Genomic DNA, 24279 nt, shown 5'->3' on the forward strand with positions numbered 1-24279 from the left:
TAGCCGTGTGAAAAATAAAATACGATAATGTAGAAAGTTTAGTCCAGTGATAAAAATGATAATTCTGCTGTCTCCATTTAGAAGATAGGCTACTGCATTTTAAAAGAGACACCTTCAAAGGCAGCCAAATATACAGTGGCCTATTTTCAAGGGGACAAGGACATAAGTTAATGTTGTCAGAGCCCCCTAGTCCAAAAGGCTTGTAACTTGTCTATTGTGTGTAATTTGTTCTTAGGACATTTTGCAGTCCAGCAATTTGAATGTATCAGAAAATAAAATAAAAGAACAGCATGAATTATACATACTGAATTAAAAAATAGATTGACATAATTTCAAATATTGATACACAAATCAAAAATCCAATTTTGCATTACTCCAGTTACAACACAGAAATTTAATTTCAAAGGAGAAGTATTCCCAGCACTATATTCCTTTTATACTTTAACACTACAGAATTGGAAAAAAATTAAATCTGCCAGGATCAAATATAATAGAATATAAGTCTAGCTTCTTTAATTAAGAGTGAAAAAACAGCTATTTTAGAACAGCATTTAGCTATCTCCATTGATTTGGATGGCATTAATCATCTGCAGAAACATGAATTGCAACCTTCCTCTTAGTAAGTTTCACTGATACAATATTCTCAGAACCTTTTAGGTCAGTTGCATTAGACCTGTTTCTAAGACTCTTTCAATAAAAGCCCTGCTATATGCACACTGATATCAAAGCAAATATCACATTCAAAATTGCTGGTAACTGCTATAGCTAATCCTGTCTGGATAGAAACCTGTGCTGCTCAGATCAAACACAACTATCGTGTATACATGAAGCAGATATATTCCAATCTGAAGGCTAAGAATAGAACAGCCAAAAGACTGTTGACCCAAAAGAGAAGAAGAAAAAGACATGAAGGCTTGAACTTTTTGTTCTGCATCAAGACAGATTTTCTACATAGCTATAACTTCCTTCTTAGCTAAAAAAAAAAAATGACCCTTTGAAGTTTTTGCTCTTATTTGGCCCTGAGTGCAAACTGAAATTTTGGAAAAACATAGATTTCTAACTATTCTTATTTTTAAGTTTAATAATGGATATCTTAAATGAGCAATTTTGACAAGATTCAATCAAAGGATAACTTTAATCTCGGTTATTAATGTTTTCTTTCCAAAGGATTACTGTACTTGCCCAAAGGAGCAATAAACTAATAATTACAATGCATATACGGCCATCATATCTGAGAGCCAGTTTGGTGTAATGGTTAGGCTAGAAACCAGGACTAGACTGCAATGGCAGAAGGCATCTGAAAAACCTTGCAAAGAAAACTGCAGGCATTGTCCAGTACGTCTCTGAGAAGTGGACATAATTGAATGAAAGAAGAAAAGAAACCAGGTTTTTAAAGTAAAAAATCTCCTCCTCCATATGTTCAAACTTAGTAGTACCATTAGTAGCACCAAAGTTAGTAGTACCATTAATCAAAATAATAAACCAAGCTTATATTGTGTTACAGTCGAACTGTTATATACTATACATGTAAGAAAAAACTCTCTGTCCCAATATGAAACATTTCTCTAATTTTCTATGAACTGAAGTACAGAAATCCAAGCAAGAGTTAGAAATAATATTTTAACATTTTTAAATACTGTATGTTCTAATAAGGCCCAATATAAAAGAGAAGATACAGATTCAGCCAAGAAGAAACAGCCATTTATTCCTCCCAGCAATCCACCCATTTTTCAAACCCAGCTTACCAGCAAACTGATGAAAATTTTTAGAATAAATTTGCAAACTGGAGCAACACTATATAGATACTACAAGTATTTTTGATTTTCTAATCAAAATTTTCTATTTTTTTCTTTACTATTTCATCATATTTAGTTGAAAACCACATAACATAGTACAGCTACTATGAATGAATAAGGATAGAACATTGCTTGTTCTTTTAATCCTTTTATTGGTATTATTGCCAGTAAGTATTGAAACCTACGAAAAATAAATTATGAGGAAGAACAAGTAAAAGTTTACAAAGTACTTTATCAAAATCCTTTTTAAAAAAAACTTATTTATTTAATTTTTATCAACAAAGATAAAATACAGAATGGAAAAAAGAAAAACTTGACAAACTTCAAACACTAATATTATAAAAAAGGGATCATATACAAAAAGAAAAAAAAATATCCCAAAGTTTTTTAAACTTTGAAAAACTCAAGGTTGTTGGATCTTGATGCTTTTGATTTGAGATTTTGATGGCTTGCTTATGTGTGGTATGATAAGGTAAAAGTTAAACTTGGTTTTTAGAATCATTAGGCACTTGATTGTGTGTGTGTGTGTGTGTGTGTGTGTGTGTTTGTGTGTGTGTGTGTGTGTAGTGCATATATGGTGAAAATAAAGAAAAAGATTTGTTGTCAATGTGCCACTTTGGTTATCATCCCATGAAGCACTATATAGAAAAGAGATGTTATTAGAATTAAATGTATAAATATCAGGATCTACTGATATTTGAAGGATTTAAAATAAAAAGAGAGAAAAATTACCAACTGAAGGATTTTTTATGATTGGTTCTATTATTGTAGAATTTTTGAAAGATTTAAACTTATAACAAAATTTTTGTTTTTATAAGAATTAAATCTGAATTGGATATGAATTTATGTTCTTGATATGACCTCCTGAAGCTTATAAAAAGTTAGTTAAGATAGGAATAGCATTGAGAATTTTATACTGCTTCACAGCCCTCTCTAAGTGGCTTACAGAGTCAGATGAATCTGGAAGATGAATATGCCAAATATTGTATGGTAAAATGAGCAAAAAACCTTTGGTTATAATATGTTAGACAAATAGGAAAATGTATTGAATAATAGTCTAAAATTTACTTTGAATCCCAGTTTGAAATAAAAAATTTAAAATGATGTACCAAGTAGACTAGCAAAAATGTATAGACAGATTTCCAACAACTGTTGAAAATGCAATTAAAATCCACGTACATATTATCACATGTGTTGGTCTTATAAGCATGCTAAATCATATTCAATACATATAATAATGACAACACAGAAAATATTTAAAACACAAATATTAATGAAACCCTAATCTTTCCTTTTAGGTATTATGGACAAACCAATTGAAAAATAGTTTAGGATGCTATTTTTTTTAGATTGTGTATGCTAGGATTGGAAAGAAAAGATGAAGCGGACTGTCAAAGAGTACATTTTAAAACTGTGTTAACTCGCAGAGATGGCAAAATTCCATGATTAGAGACAATGGACTAGATAACTTCATAGGAGACCGGAAGGCATTTGTGGACTTTCTACATGTTAAACAGACGGATTTGAAGATTAGTTTTACATTTGGAGTAACATGTTGACTGGTTATTTGTGTGTGTGTGTGTGTGTGTGTGTGTGTGTGTGTATAAAGCAGATGTTAAGATGATTTGATTACTAGATAAATAGATTTTCACATCAGGGATATTTGTGTATCTAATATTGCAAGTTTGTTAAATACAGATGGGAAAGTTTATAATTATTTGTAGTCCTGTTATGTAAGATGAGGAAAACATATTATTTTTGGATGTGTCTTTCAGCATTAAGCTGAGTTGGATTTTTTTGTATGTGGTTACCAAATCCCCCTGCCCCCTTTTTTAGACCTTCTGGAGTGAGGCAGTTCTATGTATTTTTAAAAATCAAACAATAGGCAAGGTTAGGAAACTCTGATTTTTAAAAATCAAACAATAGGCAAGGTTAGGAAACTTCAAGCAGTATGTTATGTGGTTTAATCTCTTTCTAGCTACTGCTGTTATCTATAGGAAGAGTAGGGCCAAGAAGAAACAGATCATCTATAACAGAGTGCTAAAAATCCACTTCTAAAAAAAAAGATATATCATGAATGGGCTTGGTTGTTTTGTTCTGGTATCTGATTTCATTGTTCAGTAATTGACTAAAAACAAAGTTTAAATGCTACTGGTGATTTTATTAATATTTTATCACTGCTGTTTTTATTGTACATAGTTTTATAAGGTAAGGCACCTCAGTAAACATTGTAAACTATTTCAGGCAGCCATGTAATTAAGAATGAATCAAGGATGGGTTATGTGTAGATTAGTAATGAGCAAACTATCTGGAAAGATTTTCCAGTCATGTTCAAAGCATCTCTTAAAGTTGCTTCAGGTGTAGGTAGATATACTGCATCTTCTTGTAAACTCAGCACGAATGTTTCAAAAGCTTTTCCATAGTGTTTCATTAAGCTTCTACACGCAAAAAATAAACCTCCACTTTTTCACTCTCAGGAATACTTAAATTATAATAATATGCCCTGGAAGCTGTCACACTGGTTTTTAACAAGAGACTTGAGCCTTGGAGCACTCACCTTCTAAAGCCCAATCCAAATCCTTTGTACAGTTTTATTAGACAATCTTCAAATTACAAACTTATAAACTTCCCAAATATCCAGATGCAGTTTTTAGCCCAATAAACTAAAGGAGTTAATGGTTGCTATGGTTCTTAGTTTTGGTCCTAGAATAATTTATCCCTCTTATATCCAGATGGCCACATCGCTTTTAATGTGTTGAACAATGTTGAAAACATGGCTTTTCCAACAAGAATTTGCTGGTGAGGGTTATTTTTCAAACTGTTAAATCATGGTTTTTATTACATTATATGGCTGTATTTAATATTTTAAAATGGTTATATTGTTTTTGAGTTTAATGACTGTTTGAGTAGGTAAGATAAAAATGAACATAACTTTAATAAAGATGTTTGAATGCATATGCGCATGCATATCAAACTGCTTTTAAAATGTGTATTTTAATAAAAATACACTCAAAAATCACATATTTCATATTATTTAAGTAATAATTTTCATGGAGGTTTTTTAAAAAAATTGATGGCATAGATATATAAATCACTGCATGCCAAAACATATGGCCAAATGGAATTAAATATTTTTTCTAATTAGTACATTTACGTTATGAAATCCAAGTGAAATATCAAAGATACGTTAAAGCTATGGTATCTGAATCACATCAGGAAGACCTGTTTAAAGAGTTCTTATAGTAACCAAAATTTATTCCAGTTTGTTGGATTCCATCTATATACATGTTTCCAAACAATCTAGCAAGCTGATTAGAAACAAAGAAGCAATCTTTCATTTTGAGACGGCAAATACCGGGAAAGTGCTGTGAAGTATAAAGCTGGGGAAAAAATGCCTTTGCAACTGCAATTTCTATAATGGTTTTGAGATTAATCACTTGGCTGTGATCTTGTTTGCATTTTTGGTTTAAGAAATGTTTTCAATAAGACCTAATCATCAAAACTTTGTTTTTCCCAGGACCACCCACTGTGCAAAGGTTGCGGGTGAGTGGGTATTCGTTTCTAAGTATCTATCAAATGTGTAATGCAGTACCAGGATAAGGGATTGAAATGAAATACAGATAGTCCTTTACTTACAATGACAATTGAGCCCAAAATTTCCATTGCTAAGCAAGATAATTGTTAAGTTATTTTTGCCTCATTTTACGACCTTTTTTGCCACAGTTGTTAAGTGAATCACTGCAGTTAATTAGTAATACAGTTGTTGTGAAAGTGACTTCCCTATTGACTTTGCTTTGTCAGAAGGTCACAGAAAGTGATCATATGTCACTGAGATACTGAAACCACTGTAAATTGGTTTTACAGTGCCAAGCATCCAAACTTTGATCATGTGTCCCTGGGGATGCTACAACAATTATAAATGTGAAAATGGTTGTAAGTAACTTTTGCAGGGCCATTGAAACTTCGAACAGTCACTAAATAAACAGTTGTAAGTTGAAGACTACCTGCATATGAAAATATAATACCGTGTTTCCCTGAAACTAAGACATGTTGCGATAATAAGCCCAATTGGGCTTTTGAGTGTTTGAGGTAAAATAAGCCCCCCCCCCAAAATAAGCCAATAATAAGCCCTTTCCCCCAAATACTTAGACACATGTGCAGCTGCCATGCAAACAACACAACATGAGGAGGGGGAAAGGGAGGGGGAACATGCCCCATACACCCCTACTATCCATGTGGAATGGCCTTGTGGAGACCGCTCCCACAAACCCTAGTCTACGCGCCCCTTCTCTTAGTGGCGGCTACAAAGAGCAGCTGCAAATATACTCACCACCCTAGCCCTGTCACTTGGGACTGGGGGGAAAGGGACTGGCGCCGGAGCTCTGGCCCAGCGAGCCATCTCTCAAGCCTACACCCTCCAGCCCCTCGTGAAAAGTGGCTCCGGCTAGCCTGACCTTTTTGCTGTGGCTTCTCCCAACCACCCCTGCTGCCAATTGGCCTCAGCTCAGGGGAGAAATAGGTCTCCGACAGGGGCGGCCACTCCAGAAAAAGCGAGCTGCAACTGGGAGCCCCTCGCAAGCTTTGTGAGGGAGCCCGGTTGAACGGGAGGGGGGGGCGGGGGAGGGAAGTCTGCAGTCCTGATAAGCAGATTTTGCAAGCAGCCTCCCCCCTCCCTCAACTGGAAGGCAGCACCAGCCTCTCTTCCCTGCCTGCCTGTCCAGCTCCATACAATGGGAGGGTGCAGAGATGTCCTGCCACTCCCCGCGCTAAAGGAGCTCCCTGTGGGAGGATGGCGATCAGCCCCCATGGATGCCAAAAGCCCTGTGGTGGAGGAGAAACAGCAGGGAGGGGGCTGGGGAGGGGTGGGGGGGTCACCTTTGCCTTCTGCCCACTGCCTGTATCCACAACCCAATCTTACCCTCAGCAAACCCTTTTTTTGTGAGTGTGGGTCGAATGCTAAAATGGCCTCAACCCACCAGGATTGGAGCTCCAAGATAGGATTTAATAAATGGACTGGCTTAGGGGGAGGGGCAGCGAGGGGGCCGCTGAGTCACCAGCTGGGTTAAATGCTTGGACAGTGGAAAGGGGTGGGGGAAAAAGGCAGCCATGCCGATGATGCCGATGACAATGCTGGGATGCCAGATTTCCCGGGGCAGCCACTCCAGCGTCCGACTTAGGCAGGTGATCCCCAGTAGCCAGAGAAGGGAAGGAGGAAGGGGAGGAAGTGCCCCTCCCCCCCAGCTGAAGGGCAGCCTCAATCTGGTGCCTGCAAGGATGCTCAGGTGGGTTCCAGCCACTGTCCTCTTTCCCTCCTGCCAAGCTTCATGCCTTAACTCCTGAGTCTGCCTTCATTCATCCCGCCATTCCCAAGACCAGAAAACCACTTGTTGCAAGTCATGGCCACTTTCTGCCTGAAGAAAAGAAAAGCACCCCATTTCCACATGGATGGCAGGTTCGTATGGGGCACTTCCCCCCACTTTGCCTCCTCACCTCGTGCTGTTTGCATGGGAAGATTGCTTGAGGCAGCAGCCTGAGTGTCACCAACAAGGCAGCTGGGCAGCGCTCCAGGGCTGAGGTTTAGGGATAAGACACTTCTCCTGATAATAAGGCCAAGGCCATATTTCGGGGGTCAAAAGAAAATAAGACCCTGTCTTATTTTTGGGGAAACACGGTATAACACAGAGTGTCACATCATTCAGAAACTTACAAAAAGATTTCGTGGCCAGGCTATAAAAGGAAAAATACTGTCGCTGGCAGCTCTCCATGAGTCTTTACAATTAACAAGCTGGCTCATTGTCAGAGTTGTTATCTAAATTACAACTCAAGCTTCTTTGCTAAAATAGTTTCCAACTTTTAAAAACAGTATATTGTACAGTGCTTGGTAAAAGAAGTCTTTCTTTAATGCACATTAATTCTTTGTTTTCTTCCTTTGAGTCTCCCCACCCCCTTCTTTTTTCCCTTTTCTTTAAGTTCTGTAACTATGGCCTGAAACTATGGCCAAGGAAAGAGACTGACTAGACTGAACTGTGCAGGAGGAAAAAAGGAGCGGATATTTCTTGTTATTGTTTGTCTTTTTTTGAAGCAGTGCAATTCAGAGAGAATTTGACTCAAAGGATTATTTGTGATGTGTGTACACCAAAACGCCCACAGCATTTGGGTGCTTGAGAAAGATCACATCCTGAAGCATTTTTGAACTCACTCAGAGAACTTAGAGCCACCCACGGGGTCTTTTTATTAACTTGTATTGATAAGGTTGATAGGAAACACTTGTTGAGTTGGCCCTTATTCAAAGTGCAAAGTGCAATTCCCATCTGGAAATAAAATGCTTCCCATTTTGGGGAGGGAAAAAGCCTTAAGCAAACTCCACACATCAGAAAAGGCATCAGTTTATTTTTTAAAAGAACATCCTGAAGACAACTAACAAAATCATGTAAAAGACTGTTATGACAAAAGAATCAGTTCATTTCATTTAAAACATTGGAGGGTAAAGTGTAATATTGGAAATTACCTTCAACTGATAATGCCTAGATTCACAGGCAAGAACTCCTTTTTGAACGAAGGTTTTCTAGCTATATCCATAGATTCCTTTGGTATACTAGTGTCCCAGCATGCAATTACATAGAAAGAGTGGAAATAAGTACCTGAAATTTAATAAATTCCAACATTCTAACTCATCTGCAGAAACAGTTTCTGCAGATGAGTTAGAATGTTGGAATTTATTAAATTATTTTCATTCAATGCCTTAAACTCATGTGGGAAATGAATTCTACAACTAAAGAAACTAATCATAACTAACACAGAAATAATAAAAAATATCTTCTAAACTTTAGGAGACACTCTCAAAGGTGCTATCCAAACATAATTTTCCTCCTTTTAAATAATACTCTTATATGAGAAAAATTGTTAAATGTATAAGAACTAATCATATTAATTTTATTGAAATTATTATATTTCAATTAATCTTTTTTAATTTTGGGGCTATCTACTTATGTCACCAGATATAAGTAAGTATCTGCTCATGTTTTTGAATGCTGCTGCCAGCCCTCTAATCAAAGACCAAGAAAGGCCCAGCATCCCACTCCCCAAAACAAATTAGGTTTTCTGATCTAAGAGAATCCAGCTTTAAAATAAACCGGACCTCATGTGCTACAAAAATTGTCAAGAATTTATCCTGAGAGCCAGTTTGATGGGCTATTTTCTGTTTTATGAAAATAGAAGGAGACACAAGTATTATGCACATTCACCAACTTGAATTGTTTTACAAAGTAATAAAAGCAGGATTAAATCCAATAAATAAATAAATAATCTGGGTGTTCTTTTTGCTTGCAAAAGGATTGTCCTAAAGAAGAAGCCAGTGCAGGAGAAAAAGAAAAAGAGAAGCAATTTTTGTCAGTTTATTCTAAATCCTTCAAGTCCCTGACTGATTTCCCACATCACATTAGAGGTTAACTTAACTGTTCAGGTATAACAGAAAAGAAAAACTACAAAATCTCTTCAACCCTTTCACCCAAATGAAGCATTGTGTGACTAGATATTAAATCTATGAATCAGCATAAATTCCACAAAGCACAGAGATAATGAAGATTCAAACAACTGTAGTTGGTTAAAAATACAGCAAATCGGAATGGTAGCAAACATTGGTTGCCGATCCTTCTCTAGACACAACTCAAAATTGCTAGTTTTAACCTATAAAGCTCTTTACTGAGCTTGGAACCTAGGTTTGCAAGACAACCATTTGATCTTCCTGGTAGTACCCCTTTAGGTAGTCCCTGAACATATTTACTGCAGTTCTTAGGCAAAGTTTTTCAGCTATGGTCTCCTATACTCTAGAATAGCCACATTCTTTAGTTCCAATTAACTCCCATATTACTGAAAATCTAAAAATAAGTGAAAATGAAATTCTCCTGTATTTCATGGTGCTTATGGATAAGTTTCACGTTCATGTGTTATTTTTTTTTAAATGTTTATTTTCTGCTGCAAGGCATGTGTTTTATATCCTTCTGGATAAATAAACTGCCAAAAATTCATGTAGATTATGGCATTATGTAACTACAATAAACAAAAAATAATCATTCCAGAAAGAATATTATGAAATTTAAGAGGCAGGATCATGACATTACTAGAATTCTGGACATGTGGCAGAAAGATTTGAAGTTCAAAGCCCCAGATAATAAACTACATCTACATCCTACTGACTAACCTTACAGAATTGTTATGATAATAAAATGAAACCAAAAGCACGTAGATTTCTCTCAGATGTAAGTAAACAGATAAACTGGTATATAAACACAGGCTTTTTAGAAACTCTAGTAGCCTAGTTTATTTCTATAAACCAAATGAAAAAATGAAAAATCAGCATTTCTCATTTCTTAGCATTATTCACTGGCATGCAAATTATACTCTTGAGCCTCATTTCAAAAAATTCCTACAATTCCCACAAGTGATCTGTTTAATTCCTGGAAGAATTAACTGTCTCTTCCTGAACAGCATTCTATCTGTGGAAACAGACAGAAAAACCGAGACTCCAAAGACTACCCAAAAGTATAGTGACCAGATGTCCCGCTTTTGGTGGGACAGTCCTGCTTTTTAGAAATTTGTCCCGCGTCCCATGGCATTCTAAAAAAGTCCCAGTTGAGTGAGGGTGCATTTCAGGGTGCTTTGTCTCTAGGCTGGGAAGGGAAGGTCTTGACTGTGATCAAACGGAACTTCTCTCTTCGAGAGAGCAAATCTTGTTAAAGCAAAGAGAAGAGAGGCAAAGCAAAACAGGGAGGGCAAAAAGTTTCTTCAAGGACATTCTAGGAAACGCCTGTTTTTTTATCTCTGCCCACCCAGTCATCTTCGAGCACCCGCCCCTCCCACCCCATCGGCAGCCTGTATTCTCCGCTCAGTGTTAATTTCCTCTCTGGGAGCAGCGAGCTGAGTGGTCGGGCATGGAAAGGAGCGCTCTGTCGCTGGGGCAATATCCAGTCGCGGCCGAGCATGCGCTCTCCACCCTTTGCCCATCGGCTTCACCTCGGTTGCGCGGAAATTCCCTAGCGCTTGAACCTCTGGAAGTTGGTGCCGCAGCAAAATCCAGCAAGGTAGGCTTTGGAAGAAGAGCCGCTGGGGTTCGTGCCAGCAAAAAAAAAAAAAAGTTTGAACTTAAAAGTAGAACTTGGCTCGTGAATTACTTGGTCAATTTTGGAATTATTAAACAACAGCCGCAGCAGCAGCAGCGCCACACTCATTCTGGTTGCTGAGATGAAGTAAAGATGGAGTAATTAGGTTTGGATTTTTGTGGAAGGACTGGCACAGGAAGCTCCTGGTTTCATTCATTTTAAGAATTGGCTTTTCGCATCAATTCCAGTTTAGTAAATCTCGGAGTTTTTCTAAATTTAGCAGATACGATAATCCCACAGACCTCAATTTTATACACTTTTGCCAAATACTCCATATGACAGTATTTCCTCCTTGCCCCACACCTTTATGCTATCTGTATAAATTCATCCTAATGTTTCTACCACTCCCCCTTTAATATAGTATATTGTAATTACTCCAGATAGTAACTGCAATACACCATATGAGATAGGTAGGATCACTGTATTGTAATTAATTGAAAATGCAGTGTAAGAGATATGATATGATCTCTGAAGATATTTTGATGGAAGGTATTCAAGAAGGAGGATATGCAGCTCCTGAACATGCACAGATCACCTTTGCTTCACATCAAGGAAGGTCACTGCTTTTTTTTAATAGTCCTCCAGTTTAAAATTGTGTGCCCATACACACTCTGCACCCTAAACTTTGACGTGAGAGACATCAAGTTGGCCACACTCACTCAGTCACATGACCACCAAGCCACACCCACAGAACTGGTAATAAAAAAAATTAGAAACCCCCCCAACCTCACCCCCCACCCTGTCAATGGTGTCCCATTTTACCAATGTTAAAATCTGGTCACTATACCCAAAAGACAAGTAGCAAAATTAGTATATCTAGAAAAAGATGGTCCAAAACACTGATGCAATTCAGCCGGTTCTATGCAGTTCGGGTGAACCGGTAGTGGCGGTTGTGGGAGGGTCTGCCAACCTGCCCGGATATCATCATGTTCCATTTTTGACACTCTGATCATGAGAAGGCTCTCCACATGTGCAGGCATGGTGCACATGTGTGAAGCGAGCACGCACCTGAGTGCACTCACATTTGCGAACTGGTAGCGAAAATAAGTGAATACCACCACTGATCCAAAAGGAAAAAGAACCCTCCATATATCTGTGCCTGTGATTCAGCCCAATTTCTCATTCCTTCCTTTACTGCTCTACACATTAAGATGAAGAATAAGGTAAGCTAGCAATTCTTAAATGCAAAACCAAGAGTTCTAGAAAAAAAGTTACTTATTGACAGAATATATAGCTGTGAAAAAATTAAAAACTTTGAAGACTTTCTGAATTAATTATATTAAATTATAAATATCTATGCAACTACCAGTTCTACATTTGTGAAAATCGCTAATGTGTTGTTGTGAAACTCCAGTTATTAAAGTGGTAGATACCAGTGAATACTGATACCAGTGAAATAAATGATCAAAGCCCAATTTAAGAAGCTTGAGCGCTAGAACCAGGACATATCAAAAATCAGAAATATAATCCATGGATAGCAGCCCAAACCCAATGTGTTGGGAAGTATGCACAATATATTGTGCAATATCCTTGGCCATCAGTTTGTTAAGAACTGTTTCATCCATGGAAATATAGTCTAGGCACACAGACACAAAGCCTACCTCTGCCATGCATATACCAGTGGTGGGTTGCTAGTAGTGCCAGTAGTGACAGTGGTGGGAGGCTCCAACCACCTCCCCACACACACCCACAAGCAAACCAGTAGTGATGGGTTTTGAAACCTGCCCCTGGCATTTACCTTTTCTCTATTTTTTTCTTGCTTTTCACCACTTTCAGAAAGCACTGCTCAAGATTCTTCCTCACCTATGAATCTCAAGCCTTTATTCCGTATAACTGACCATATACTATTCATTAAGGCGATTTGTATCTCATCTCTCCATTCAGTTTCAGTTTCAGCACTCAGACACTAACATTTAAATTCAAAACTATGCACACAGACACAGACATAGAAATACACACATACAAACATAGCTAAACAAACACTATTTCATCATTTATTTGGGTACTCTGTGCAATACCGACAGCTGAATAATTCCCTCCACCAACAGCAATTCTCCCATTTAAATTGATAGTCCTAAATCAAATGACGAAGATCAAAGCTCAACTGTCTATTTGGACAAAAAAATGGGATTTTAGCATTGATTAAAATGCTAAATAAAACTGGGAGCAGGTTTCTGATTTAGTTGCTGTTCTAGAATGTAGGGCGCACACAGAAGCGATTGAGTAAAACTTGATAGTCATAGAAGTTTTGAGTTATCCCCACTATCATGAAGAAACAGAGAAAAATGAATAGCAGTGTTTTCCCATCTTCTGTTTTTCATATTTGCTTTCCACATTTATGTTTGGTATAACATATATAGCAAATACCTCTTGCTAACGTGACTTAATAGCAAATTAAATCCCTAAAATTAATCTTGTTGGAAAGTCTGTTGAAGTATATTCTTCAAGAAAAATCCTCTTTCTTGCATATCATGTTGTTCAGAGAATGGAGCCAAACTAATCCTGTGGCTTCTATTACATTATTTTGTTCTCAGAAATTGTAATACATGAAAAAAGATAAATGCTCTCAGATGAAAACCAGACTATTATTTAATTTATTTTAAATATTATCTTCCTCCACATGTCATTTTACAGCAAAACTCCTTTAGCATATGCTTTCCCAAAAGGAGAAATCCCTTAGAAAATCTACATGTGGTACTAGCTTTCACTTTTTGGGGACCCCAGAAAGATAGAAATATACACGTATTGTATAAACTCCTGAGCAGATAAAAATGTCATTTTCAAAAAGCTAATAGACATGCCTTGTAGGGAGAAAATTTAAATGGTGAATGTTGAAGTAAAGTTAAAGGTTTCCCTCGCACATATGTGGCAACTGTTCCCAACTCTAGGGAGTGGTGCTCATCTCCGTTTCAAAACTGAAGAACCAGCTCTGTCTGAAGACATCTCCGTGGTCATGTGGCTGGCATGATTAAATGCCAAAGGCGCACGGAACGCTGTTACCAAAGGTGGTCCCTATTTTTCTACTTGCATTTTTTACGTGCTTTCAAACTGCTAGGTTGGCAGAAGCTGGAACAAGTAATGGGAGCTCACCCCATTACGCGGCACTAGGGATTCGAACCGCTGAACTGGTGACCTTTTGCTCAACAAACTCAGCATTTTAGCCACTGACCTACCACATCCCTAGGGTGAATAGAATAGAATAGAACAATAGAATAAAAATAAAATAATAAATAAAATAAAATAAAAATAAAATAAAAAATAGAATAGAATAGAATCATCTATTGTAATGTCCTTCCTGTTAAAGACTACTTCAGCTTTAATTGCAATAATACAAGAGCAACCAACAGATTTAAACTTAATGTTAACCGCTTTAATCTAGATTGCAGAAAATATGACTTCTGTAACAGAATCATCAGTTCTTGGAATACTTTACCTGACTCTGTGGTCTCTTCCCATAATCCTAAAAGCTTTAACCAAAAACTTTCTACTATTGACCTCACCCCATTCCTAAGAGGACCATAAGGGGCGTGCATAAGTGCACAAACGTGCCTACCGTTCCTGTCCTGTTTTTCTTTTCTTCTTCCTATATATATATATAGATGCTTATACCTCCTAATATTTACTCATATATATGTTTATATACTATATAATCTTTTTATATGATGTTGTGACAAAATAAATAAATAAATAAATGTTATAAACCCCCCAAAATTATCTTTTAGTCATTATGAAAGAATCCTGAGAAGGTTCTTCCAGGGATAACTATAAGCCTCGAAGACCATCATTCAGGAGGATGTAACTTCTACAATATCTAGGTTTCAAACTACAACATGCAAATGTTTAAAGGTAAATACAGTCTTTTGAATTGTGCTCTGAAACCCAAATTGATCCGAGGAGACCTAAAATCCAATCCATATGTCTCATAAGGATTACCCCTGCAGAAACTATATTTTAAACCAACCAGGGTATTTAACAGTCTTCAAGGCCAATTTTTCCCCCCAAATATTTTTATTGAAATGGGATGATGGCTTGAGATCACCATTGCTTTTATTCTTAGCAACCTAAATAAAACAATATTCTAAATAAGGATATAATTTTACAAAAATAATATGGGAATACATGTTAGATTTCTCTGATAATCTAATATTGTTGGAATTAAATTAAAAGGACTGGATTGGACAATGATTTGTATAGGGTTTCCTGCCTGAGCAGGGAGTTGGACAAGAAGACCTCCAAGATTCCTTCCAACTCTGTTATTCTGTCATTCTGGTATAAATAATATATTCCAATTTAGTTCAAGTATTTAATGAAAGACTCTCTGGATTGTTATATGATATATGAATGAATGTTGTTGGAAGAAATGTCCATCTGGGTTCAATTCCAAGTGGGGAGAAAGACACTGGAAACATGGAGACTGCTTGGAAGGATGGTTTTAATGGTGGACAGGACCACATGGTTTGAGGTCTTGGGTAGCTGGAATGGAGAGTGAGATATATTTATACCTTCTCTTGGGCTTTGAACTCGCTTCCTGTTTCTGTGAAAGAAATATATTCTGATCAGTTGTCAGACTCCCATGGGGCCATGCAGGGGCAACTTTGTAGGTTTTTCTTGAGTCCCAGGCTTGGTTGTAATCTTCCCAGCTGCCATGTGGTGAGATGGGTAGAGGGCTAATCCTATTATGTCCAGAGGGAATTTTGTGTTGTAGATAAGCTGACCAAGTCTTTTGTCCTATAGATAGGATGGCCCAGTCTTTCTGGGGCTATTAACAAAGGTGGGGGCTGCTTTCCAAGAGCATGTTTCTCCTTTTCTCATCCAGTGAGGTATGATATTGTGCCCTTTTAATGTTTCCTATAATATTTCATTTTTCTAGGAGAGGGGTGGGTGCTAACTTCCTACAATGTGTACATTGATTGGGAATAATTCTTACCTTTGGAGAATAAGCATGTGAATATAAATTAGTACAATTGTTAAGCTTTAAACAATGACATGTTTTTGATTGATCTAATAAAAATCTAATAAAATAATTGAAATATATAGAATAGAATAGAATTTTTTATTGGCCAAGTGTGATTGGACACACAAGGAATTTGTCTTGGTGCATATGCTCTCAGTGTACATAAAAAGAAAAGATACGTTCATCAAGGTACAACATTTACAACACAATTGATGATCAGTATATCAATATAAATCATAAGGATTGCCAGCAACAAGTTATAGTCATACAGTCATAAGTGGAAAGAGATTGGTGATGGGAACTATGAGAAGATTAATAGTAGTGCAGATTCAGTAAATAGTCTGACATCTATTTTCTTTAACATTTTCTTTTATGTAATGATTAAATACTATCTCTTTGAAAATATAATTTATTTAGAAATTTTTAAAAAACCCAAAGAAACAAATAATGCTTCATAAAATCATTTCTACTAGCACAAATGTGATACTTATTCATCATATTGATAAATCCAATATGATATATATCAAATATATATGCATTATATATATAAAATAATTTGTAGATGTTATAGCAATACCTAATTAAATAGCAATATTCTCAATGCAGCAAATGCTACTGAACAGAATTTAGCAATTTCTGAACTCAATTCAGATGAGAGAATTATTAGCAGATAACATGTATTGGGCCCATGCAACAGTTAACTGGCAGAAACACTAGCAATGATGGCTAACCTTTTTGCCATTGCATGCCAGGATGCGCCGGGCACACCTTTAATTCTATGCGCCCCACCTCTGCGCATGTGTGGGCAACCCACCCACCCTTGCTCCTGGCATGCACTGGCCCGGTAGGCCTGTTTTTCTCTCTCACCTGGCTCCAGAGCCTTTCTAGGAGTCGGGGGGCGAAAATGGACCCTTTGCTAACTTACAGTTGTTGTTGTTTTTGTTTTTTTACATTTATACCCCGCCCTTCTCCGAAGACTCAGGGCGGCTTACATTGTGTAAGGCAAGTGGGACCGGAAGGCCCGTTTTTTGCTGTCCCCAGCCTGCAGGGCCTCTCTAGGAGTCTGGGGAGGGTGAAAATGGCCTTCCCCACCCCCACCCACCTGTAGATCCTCCGGAGGCTGAAAAAGGCCTGTTTGCCAACTTCCAGTGGCACCGGAACTTGGCAAATGGGCTCTTTTCAGCCTTCGGAGGACCTCGGGGGGGATAGGGAAGGCCGTTTTAAGCCCCCTCAGACTCCTAGAGTGGCTCTGGAGCCAGGGGAGAGAGAAAAAAGGGCCTTCACCACCATCCCCGAGACCCTCCGGAGGCAGGAAACAGCCTGTTTCTCAACTTCTGGTGGGCCTAGAAGGCCCAAAAATCAGCTGGCTGGTGCGCACATGTGCCCACAGATATGGCTATGCATGCCACCTGTGGCATGCATGCCATAGGTTCGCCATCACCAGTATAGGGGGATGCTACTATCTGCCCTTCAGAACCTGAGATAGCAAAGAAACAAGAATTTTCCTCTGTGCAAAACAGAATATTTAGAAATGTAGGATAGTTAAGAGAGACAATCTTTTGCATAAACTGCCCCTACAGCACCATGGGGAAAAACTTTGATCTTTCTGCAATTCAGAGTCAAGTAATACTGTTTTATCTCCAATGACTTTCTCATATCCCAATTAGAGCAAGTATTGAGTATAACAAAATCTGGGCCTATGTTTCCTATCCCCCAGTGAAAATTAGGGGGACAAGAGAACTTCCCACACAATTTAATTTGAGCCAACAAATTAATGACTATTTTAGTCAACAAATTCTCCCTTCTAAAGAGGAAAGATTGGCTCATAAACGCAAGAGAGCATTTGACATGCAACAGGGACATGAAGCACAACTCTTATAAATTTAGTTAGAGGTGCCTCTAAAGCTCTCAAGTCCTTATATATGCAAAGCTGTGCACCATAAAAGAAAAAGCTCAATTCCTTCATCTTAAAAGACTTATGGCTTCTGAGACAAAGTTTATTGCCTCTGTAGTTACTAGATCGGTCTAGTGCACTTGACATTTTTTAAATCTTCCTTTACTAAAGATTACCTTAAAGTATTTGTTAACTCAAGGTATAGAAATCATGGATCTATAAGAAAATTTTTTTTAATCCTCTTCACTGTGTGATTTAGTCAAACATTCAAGAGGGTGTCGAAAGTAAAGAATCTGTAACCACTGCTGTCTTCAGAGCTTTATATTTCTTTTTCATTAAGGATGAGTGAAATTTCAAACTATTTCCTTTTAATAAAAAACAAATGTCTTCATAAACAGAATAGGAAAGCTTGATATGTTAAAGTCTTACACTAAAGAGTAAAGTAAGGCTGGAAAATTTCTCACCAAGCAAGATGGGTGCTTTGGCATCTAAAATCTAGTTTTGAAAGTGTGTGGGGGGAACCATATCATTATGGTTCTCTTGTTCCAATAAACTCCTAAACCAGTCTAGTTGTCTTTATCTTTTTTATATTTCTCTATAATGATATTTCTAAACTGTAAATATTTGGCACTGAAAATTATCACTGTGTAACAGGTAGAAATTTAAATACTGAAAATCAATGTAACTTTAAAAAATGTAGTGTAGAGATTTCTGATTATGTAAACTATTAAGCCAACTGCATACACACACAAAGCAGAACCATAAAATAAATACAATTAAAACCAGTTGATCAGAGTTGGTCAAGAGTCAGAGATCCTGCCGTTGGCACCTACTATGTGGGTGCCACAGGATTCAGTGCTCTCTTGGTTCCTATTAAACCTAAAACACTTGGAGACCTTATCTATTGCCACAGAGTGAGGTATGCTGATGATAATTATAACTTTATGTTATGATGAATTAAGCCATGCTTTAGGCGTCCTGTCCTGGTATCTGTGAGGATCTGTATAGGGAACAACAGGCTTCAGCTGAACCTTGACAAGACTGAGCTTTGGATTTGAATTTTAGGGATTTTTCAATCTCGGACTTCACCATCTTTTAGGGTCATCTGGATAGGGACTTTACTTGCTGGAATGGCACTATCCTAGACAGACCTCGTCTACAACCTGGGGTTTCTTCTGGAATCATGTTTGAGAAAAAGATGCAGTTGTGGCTAGGAAGGCTTTGCTCAACTTCATGTTGTGTACCAATTGTGCCCATTCTTGGATCATGAGGTGTCATTCACAGTGATTCACACATTGGTCAATTCCCAAATGAGCTACTGCAACACACTCTTCATAGGATTGCCTATGATAAATATCTGGTTGCTTCAACTGGTGCAAACTGCAGAGAAGATACAGTACACCTCTGCTCCAACTGCATTGGTTACCAGTCTGGTTTCAATTCAAGATTCTGGTTTTAACTTTTAAGGTCTTGCATGGTATTGAGCTAGTTCACAATTAGTGTACCTATCCCATCAGGTCCAGCAGGTTTCAACTGTGAAAGAATTCCATCTGAGGGAATCTAGAAACTGAGTCTTTTCTGCTGCAGTAATACACATCATCTGAAGCATCATCTTTTATTAGATGAGGTAAGTACCAACCTTTATGATCTTCCAGAAAGTCATCGAACTAATAGTAGAGAACCCATATGTTGACTACAGATTATGTAATTTTTCCCCTTATGGTCTCCTTTCATCAATGTTTATTGTTTTTATTGTTTTTAACCGGTTTCATAGAATGTATTAACTATTGGTTTTATTGTATGTTATTCAGAGTCTCTTCATGTGAGATGGTGGCCATATAAATTTGAAAAATCAATAAACAAATTAAAGGCAATGTCAATAAATTATTTTATTGCCAAGCCAAGATTGATGATAAAGGTATATTTTCCCACTTTTCCAATTAATGCCATAATAGTAAAATATTCTTAGAAAGTCTGATAATTATACAAAAGAAGACAGTCATACGTATACCAAATAGCCAAGTTTATGGCAATGAAAATATATTCTGGGCACATTCATAGTGGAAATGACAATGTCTCTTATACCTAGGACATCATGCTCTCATTACCTCTCGCTTGGACTATTACAATGCTCTCTACATGGGGCTCCCCTTGAAGAGCACCCGGAAACTCCAGTTAGTCCAGAATGCAGCTGCGCGGGTTATTGAGGGAGCACTTCGGAGCTCCCACGTAACACCTATCCTGCGCAGACTGCACTGGCTGCCTGTTGTCTTCCGGGTGTGCTTCAAGGTGCTGGTTACTACCTTTAAAGCGCTCCATGGCTTAGGACCGGGATACCTATGGGACCGTCTACTGCCATTATCTATCTTCCAGCGACCGGTGCGCTCTCACAGAGAGGGACTCCTTAGGGTGCCGTCAGCCAAGCAACGTCAACTGGCGGCTCCCAGGGGGAGGGCCTTCTCTGTGGGGACTCCTACCGTGTGGAACTAACTTCCCCCTGGACTTCAACAACTACCTGGCCTCAGGACCTTTCGCCGCGAACTTAAAACCTATCTATTCCGCTTTTCTGGACTGGCTTGAATTTTTAAATATGGGTTTTAAATTCTTAATTTTATAGGGTTGATACTGTATTTTAAATTGGCCATTTGAATACGTTTTTTAAGGTTGTTTTTAGCATTGTATGTGTTGTTTTTTGTTTTTATAGTGGCTGTAAACCGTCCTGAGTCCTTCGGGAGAAGGGCGGTCTATAAATTAAAATATTATTATTATTATTATTATTATTATTATCAATACCAGATCCATAAATTGAGCTTCTATAAACTGAATATCTTGCACCTGTTAGCAAACTGCCAGTCACATTTTGTACTAACTGAAATTTCCAGAAACTTTTCAATGATTGGCGCCACACATAAATCACATTGCATATCAAGATATATTGACGAGATAACCATTGTTAATTCACCCAACTTGTAGGTGCACATTAGCTATCATTGACCAAATATACTCATTAGAATTACTACCTGCAAATCCAGATGGATGAAACAGAACAGAAAATTGTGATTTTCCTCTTTTTAGGTAAGAATAACTATATTCCTAAAAGGAAACATTTAAATTCCCAAGTCCAGTTTGCTTCTTACCAAAAATATCCTATCATCATTGGATTTAATTTTAGCTTGTTCTATTTCATCCAACACATTTCTTTCATTGAACTCTATTCAAGAATTTCTGGTTGCCATGACTGTACTGACTCTCTACGTATTATATCTTAATGTAAGAATAATCCTGAGATATTAGGTATTGGATAATGGATTGGTCCATACACGTAAACAAGATAAAGAAATATGAATTTAGTAGCCTTCTAAGGTACCACTTTAGATGGCAAGTGAAAATTAGGTTTTGAACAAACTGCTGCAAAAAGGGATTAGTGCAACAATAAATAAGGGAAAAACTAAAACTTCCTTCTTGTTACTACTTTTAGTAATAGAAAACATTTATGGGAGGCAGTGAGAATTGAAATCTACAGGTCAAATTACATAGTATGTAAAATTGAAATTTTCCTGCCAACTTTCAATATTGCTTTACTTAATTCTATGTGGATGCTAGTTGCTATATGAATCAATGCTTAGAGAAGAGGAAAATTTGTCCTTATCTCTTCTGGGTCTTTTAAAAAAAAAAGTATTATGCTCATTCCCAGCCCACCCCCAATGTTCTACTGTTGGGGGGGGAGGCTCTCTCTGTAGGTGTGTAATTTTCAGGCAACAATAATCAGGAATTGGAAAATATATCAAATTTTTTCTGTGTGAGGTAAATGCAGTTCAAATTTGATCAAAATACACTTTACTTAATTAAGCTAGTAAGCCTTGTTGACTCATATATCTATTTATTCTTACATAGCCTAACAAATCTTATTTTATTCATACATTATTTTTACTTTTTTAGCTGAAATATTACAGTGCACTCTTTTTAATTCAAGATTCACACCATTTTATATGTATGTAAGCTTGGCTAAAGGTGCCTCAATGTGTGATTCTGACAAAATTGAGATATGAATGTAATATTAATTTCTATAATTTATAAAACTAAAATGCTACAACCTCCAATATCTTGGATATACTTCCATGACTAAGATTTCATATTTTAGAATTCTGTTTTTAGTTCAATTATTTGCACCTTTCTATAAAATCATAATTACACGTCTTTGAAAAACTAGTGCTCGGCCACCTGAGAACAATCACAGATCTGCTATTAGACCCCTTTCAATTTGCCTACCAAGCAAATAGATCAAAAGATGCTGCTGTTAATATGACTCTGCACTACATCCTACAACATCTTGAATCTCCAAAGACCTATGCAAGGGTCCTTTTTGTAGACTTTAGCTCAGCATTCAATACCATCATTCCAGATATTCCTCTAACTAAACTAAATAAGCTAGCTGTAGCTGACCAGACTTGTAAATGGACCATAAGTTTCTAACAGATAGAAGCAGTAGGTGAAGCTAGACAAAATATCACATACCTCCTCAAGAAGTCTTCCCTGGACCCAGCTGTTTTAGGGAATTACCGGCCAGTCTCCAATCTTCGCTTCACGGCGAAGGCTGTAGAGAGTGCGGTGGCATGTCAGCTACCCCAGTACCTGGATGAAGCTGTCTATCTAGACCCGTTCCAGTCCGGCTTCCAGCCTGGATACAGTACGGAGACAGCTTTGGTCGCACTGGTGGATGATCTCTGGAGGGCCAGGGATAAGGGTTACTCCTCTGCCCTGGTCCTATTAGACCTCTCAGCGGCTTTTGATACCATCGACCATGGTATCCTGCTGCGCCGGTTGGAGGGGTTGGGAGTGGGAGGCACCGTTTATCGATGGTTCTCCTCCTACCTCTCTGACCGGTCGCAGACGGTGTTGACAGGGGGGCAGAGATCGACTCCAAGGTGCCTCATGTGTGGGGTGCCGCAGGGGTCGATTCTCTCACCCCTCCTGTTCAACATCTATATGAAGCCGCTGGGTGAGATCACCAGTGGCTTTGGGGTGAGATACCAACTGTACGCTGATGACACTCAGCTGTACTTTTCCACCCCGGGCCACCCCAGTGAAGCTGTCGAAGTACTGTCCCAGTGTTTGGAAGCCGTACAGGTCTGGATGGGGAGGAACAGGCTCAAACTTAATCCCTCCAAGACGGAGTGGCTGTGGATGCTGGCACCTCGGTACAGTCAGCTGCAGATGCGGCTGTCTGTTGGGGTTGAGTCATTGGCCCCGATGGAGAAGGTACGCAACTTGGGCGTGCTCCTGGATGATCGGTTGTCCTTTGAAGATCATTTGGCGACCATCTCCAGGAGAGCTTTCTATCAGGTTCGCCTGATCCACCAGTTGCGTCCCTTCCTGGACCGGGATGCCTTATGCACGGTCACTCATGCTCTCATTACCTCTCGCCTGGACTATTGCAATGCTCTCTACATGGGGCTCCCCTTGAAGAGCACCCGGAGACTTCAGCTAGTCCAGAACGCGGCTGCACGGGTTATTAAGGGAGCGGTTCGGAGCTCCCACGTAACACCTATCCTGCGCAGACTGTACTGGCTACCTGTTGTTTTCGGGTGCGCTTCAAAGTATTGGTTACCACCTTTAAAGCGCTCCATGGCTTAGGACCGGGCTATCTACGGGACCGTCTACTGCTGGCCTCTATCTCCCATTGTCCGGTGCGTTCCCACAGAGAGGGACTCCTCAGGGTGCCGTCAGCCAAACAGTGTCGACTGGCGGCCCCCAGGGGGAGGGCTTTCTCTGTGGGGGCTCCGACCCTGTGGAACGAACTTCCCCTCGGGCTTCGACTACTACCTGACCTTAGGACCTTTCGCCGCGAACTTAAAACCTATTTATTTTGTATGGCTGGACTAGCTTGATTTTTACCTTTAATTTTAATTGAATTTGATGGGTTTTTAAATTTTTATAATTTTATGGGGGTGTATATTATTTTAATTTTTGGGCAAATTTAAATCAGTTTTTTAAGGGTTGTTTTAACTATTGTGTATGTCTGTATTTTATCTGCCTGTTCACCGCCCTGAGTCCTTCGGGAGAAGGGCGGTATACAAATTAAAACATTATTATTATTATTATTATTATTATTATTATTATTATTATTATTATTATTATTATTATTATTATTATTATTATTATTATTATTATTATTATACCTGCACAATTAGCACAGGAATCCCCCCAGGGCCTTGTGCTCTCTCCACTACTCTCTATACATCAATGACTGCATCTCAAAAGATCCCTTTGTTACAATACTGAAGTTTACAGATGATACAATTGTGATTGGTCTCATTCAACAGTGAACCTGCATAGAATAGAATAGAATAGAATAGAATAGAATAGAATAGAATAGAATAGAATAGAATAGAATAGAATTTTATTGGCCAAGTGTGATTGGACACACAAGGAATTTGTCTTGGTGCATATGCTCTCAGTGTACATAAAAGAAAAGAT

The 24279-nt window shown here is 38.1% G+C and overlaps 1 protein-coding gene and 1 long non-coding RNA gene across 4 annotated transcripts in view; one reads left to right on the forward strand and one right to left on the reverse strand.

Moving 5' to 3' along the window:
* RBMS3 (RNA binding motif single stranded interacting protein 3) overlaps positions 1–24279 on the reverse strand; it is a 783951-nt gene that overhangs the window by 609291 nt on the left and 150381 nt on the right. The gene's annotated exons all lie outside the window — the stretch shown is intronic.
* LOC131197175 (uncharacterized) overlaps positions 10728–24279 on the forward strand; it is a 48397-nt gene continuing 34845 nt past the window's right edge. For both annotated transcript variants that reach the window (XR_009154897.1, XR_009154898.1), the window contains exons 1-2: positions 10728–10876; positions 19320–19429. This is a non-coding gene — a long non-coding RNA (uncharacterized LOC131197175). The remainder of the gene's footprint in view (positions 10877–19319; positions 19430–24279) is intronic.

Source organism: Ahaetulla prasina, chromosome 4 (assembly GCF_028640845.1).
Source record: "Ahaetulla prasina isolate Xishuangbanna chromosome 4, ASM2864084v1, whole genome shotgun sequence".
In the NCBI taxonomy this organism is placed as follows: Eukaryota; Metazoa; Chordata; class Lepidosauria; order Squamata; family Colubridae; genus Ahaetulla; species Ahaetulla prasina.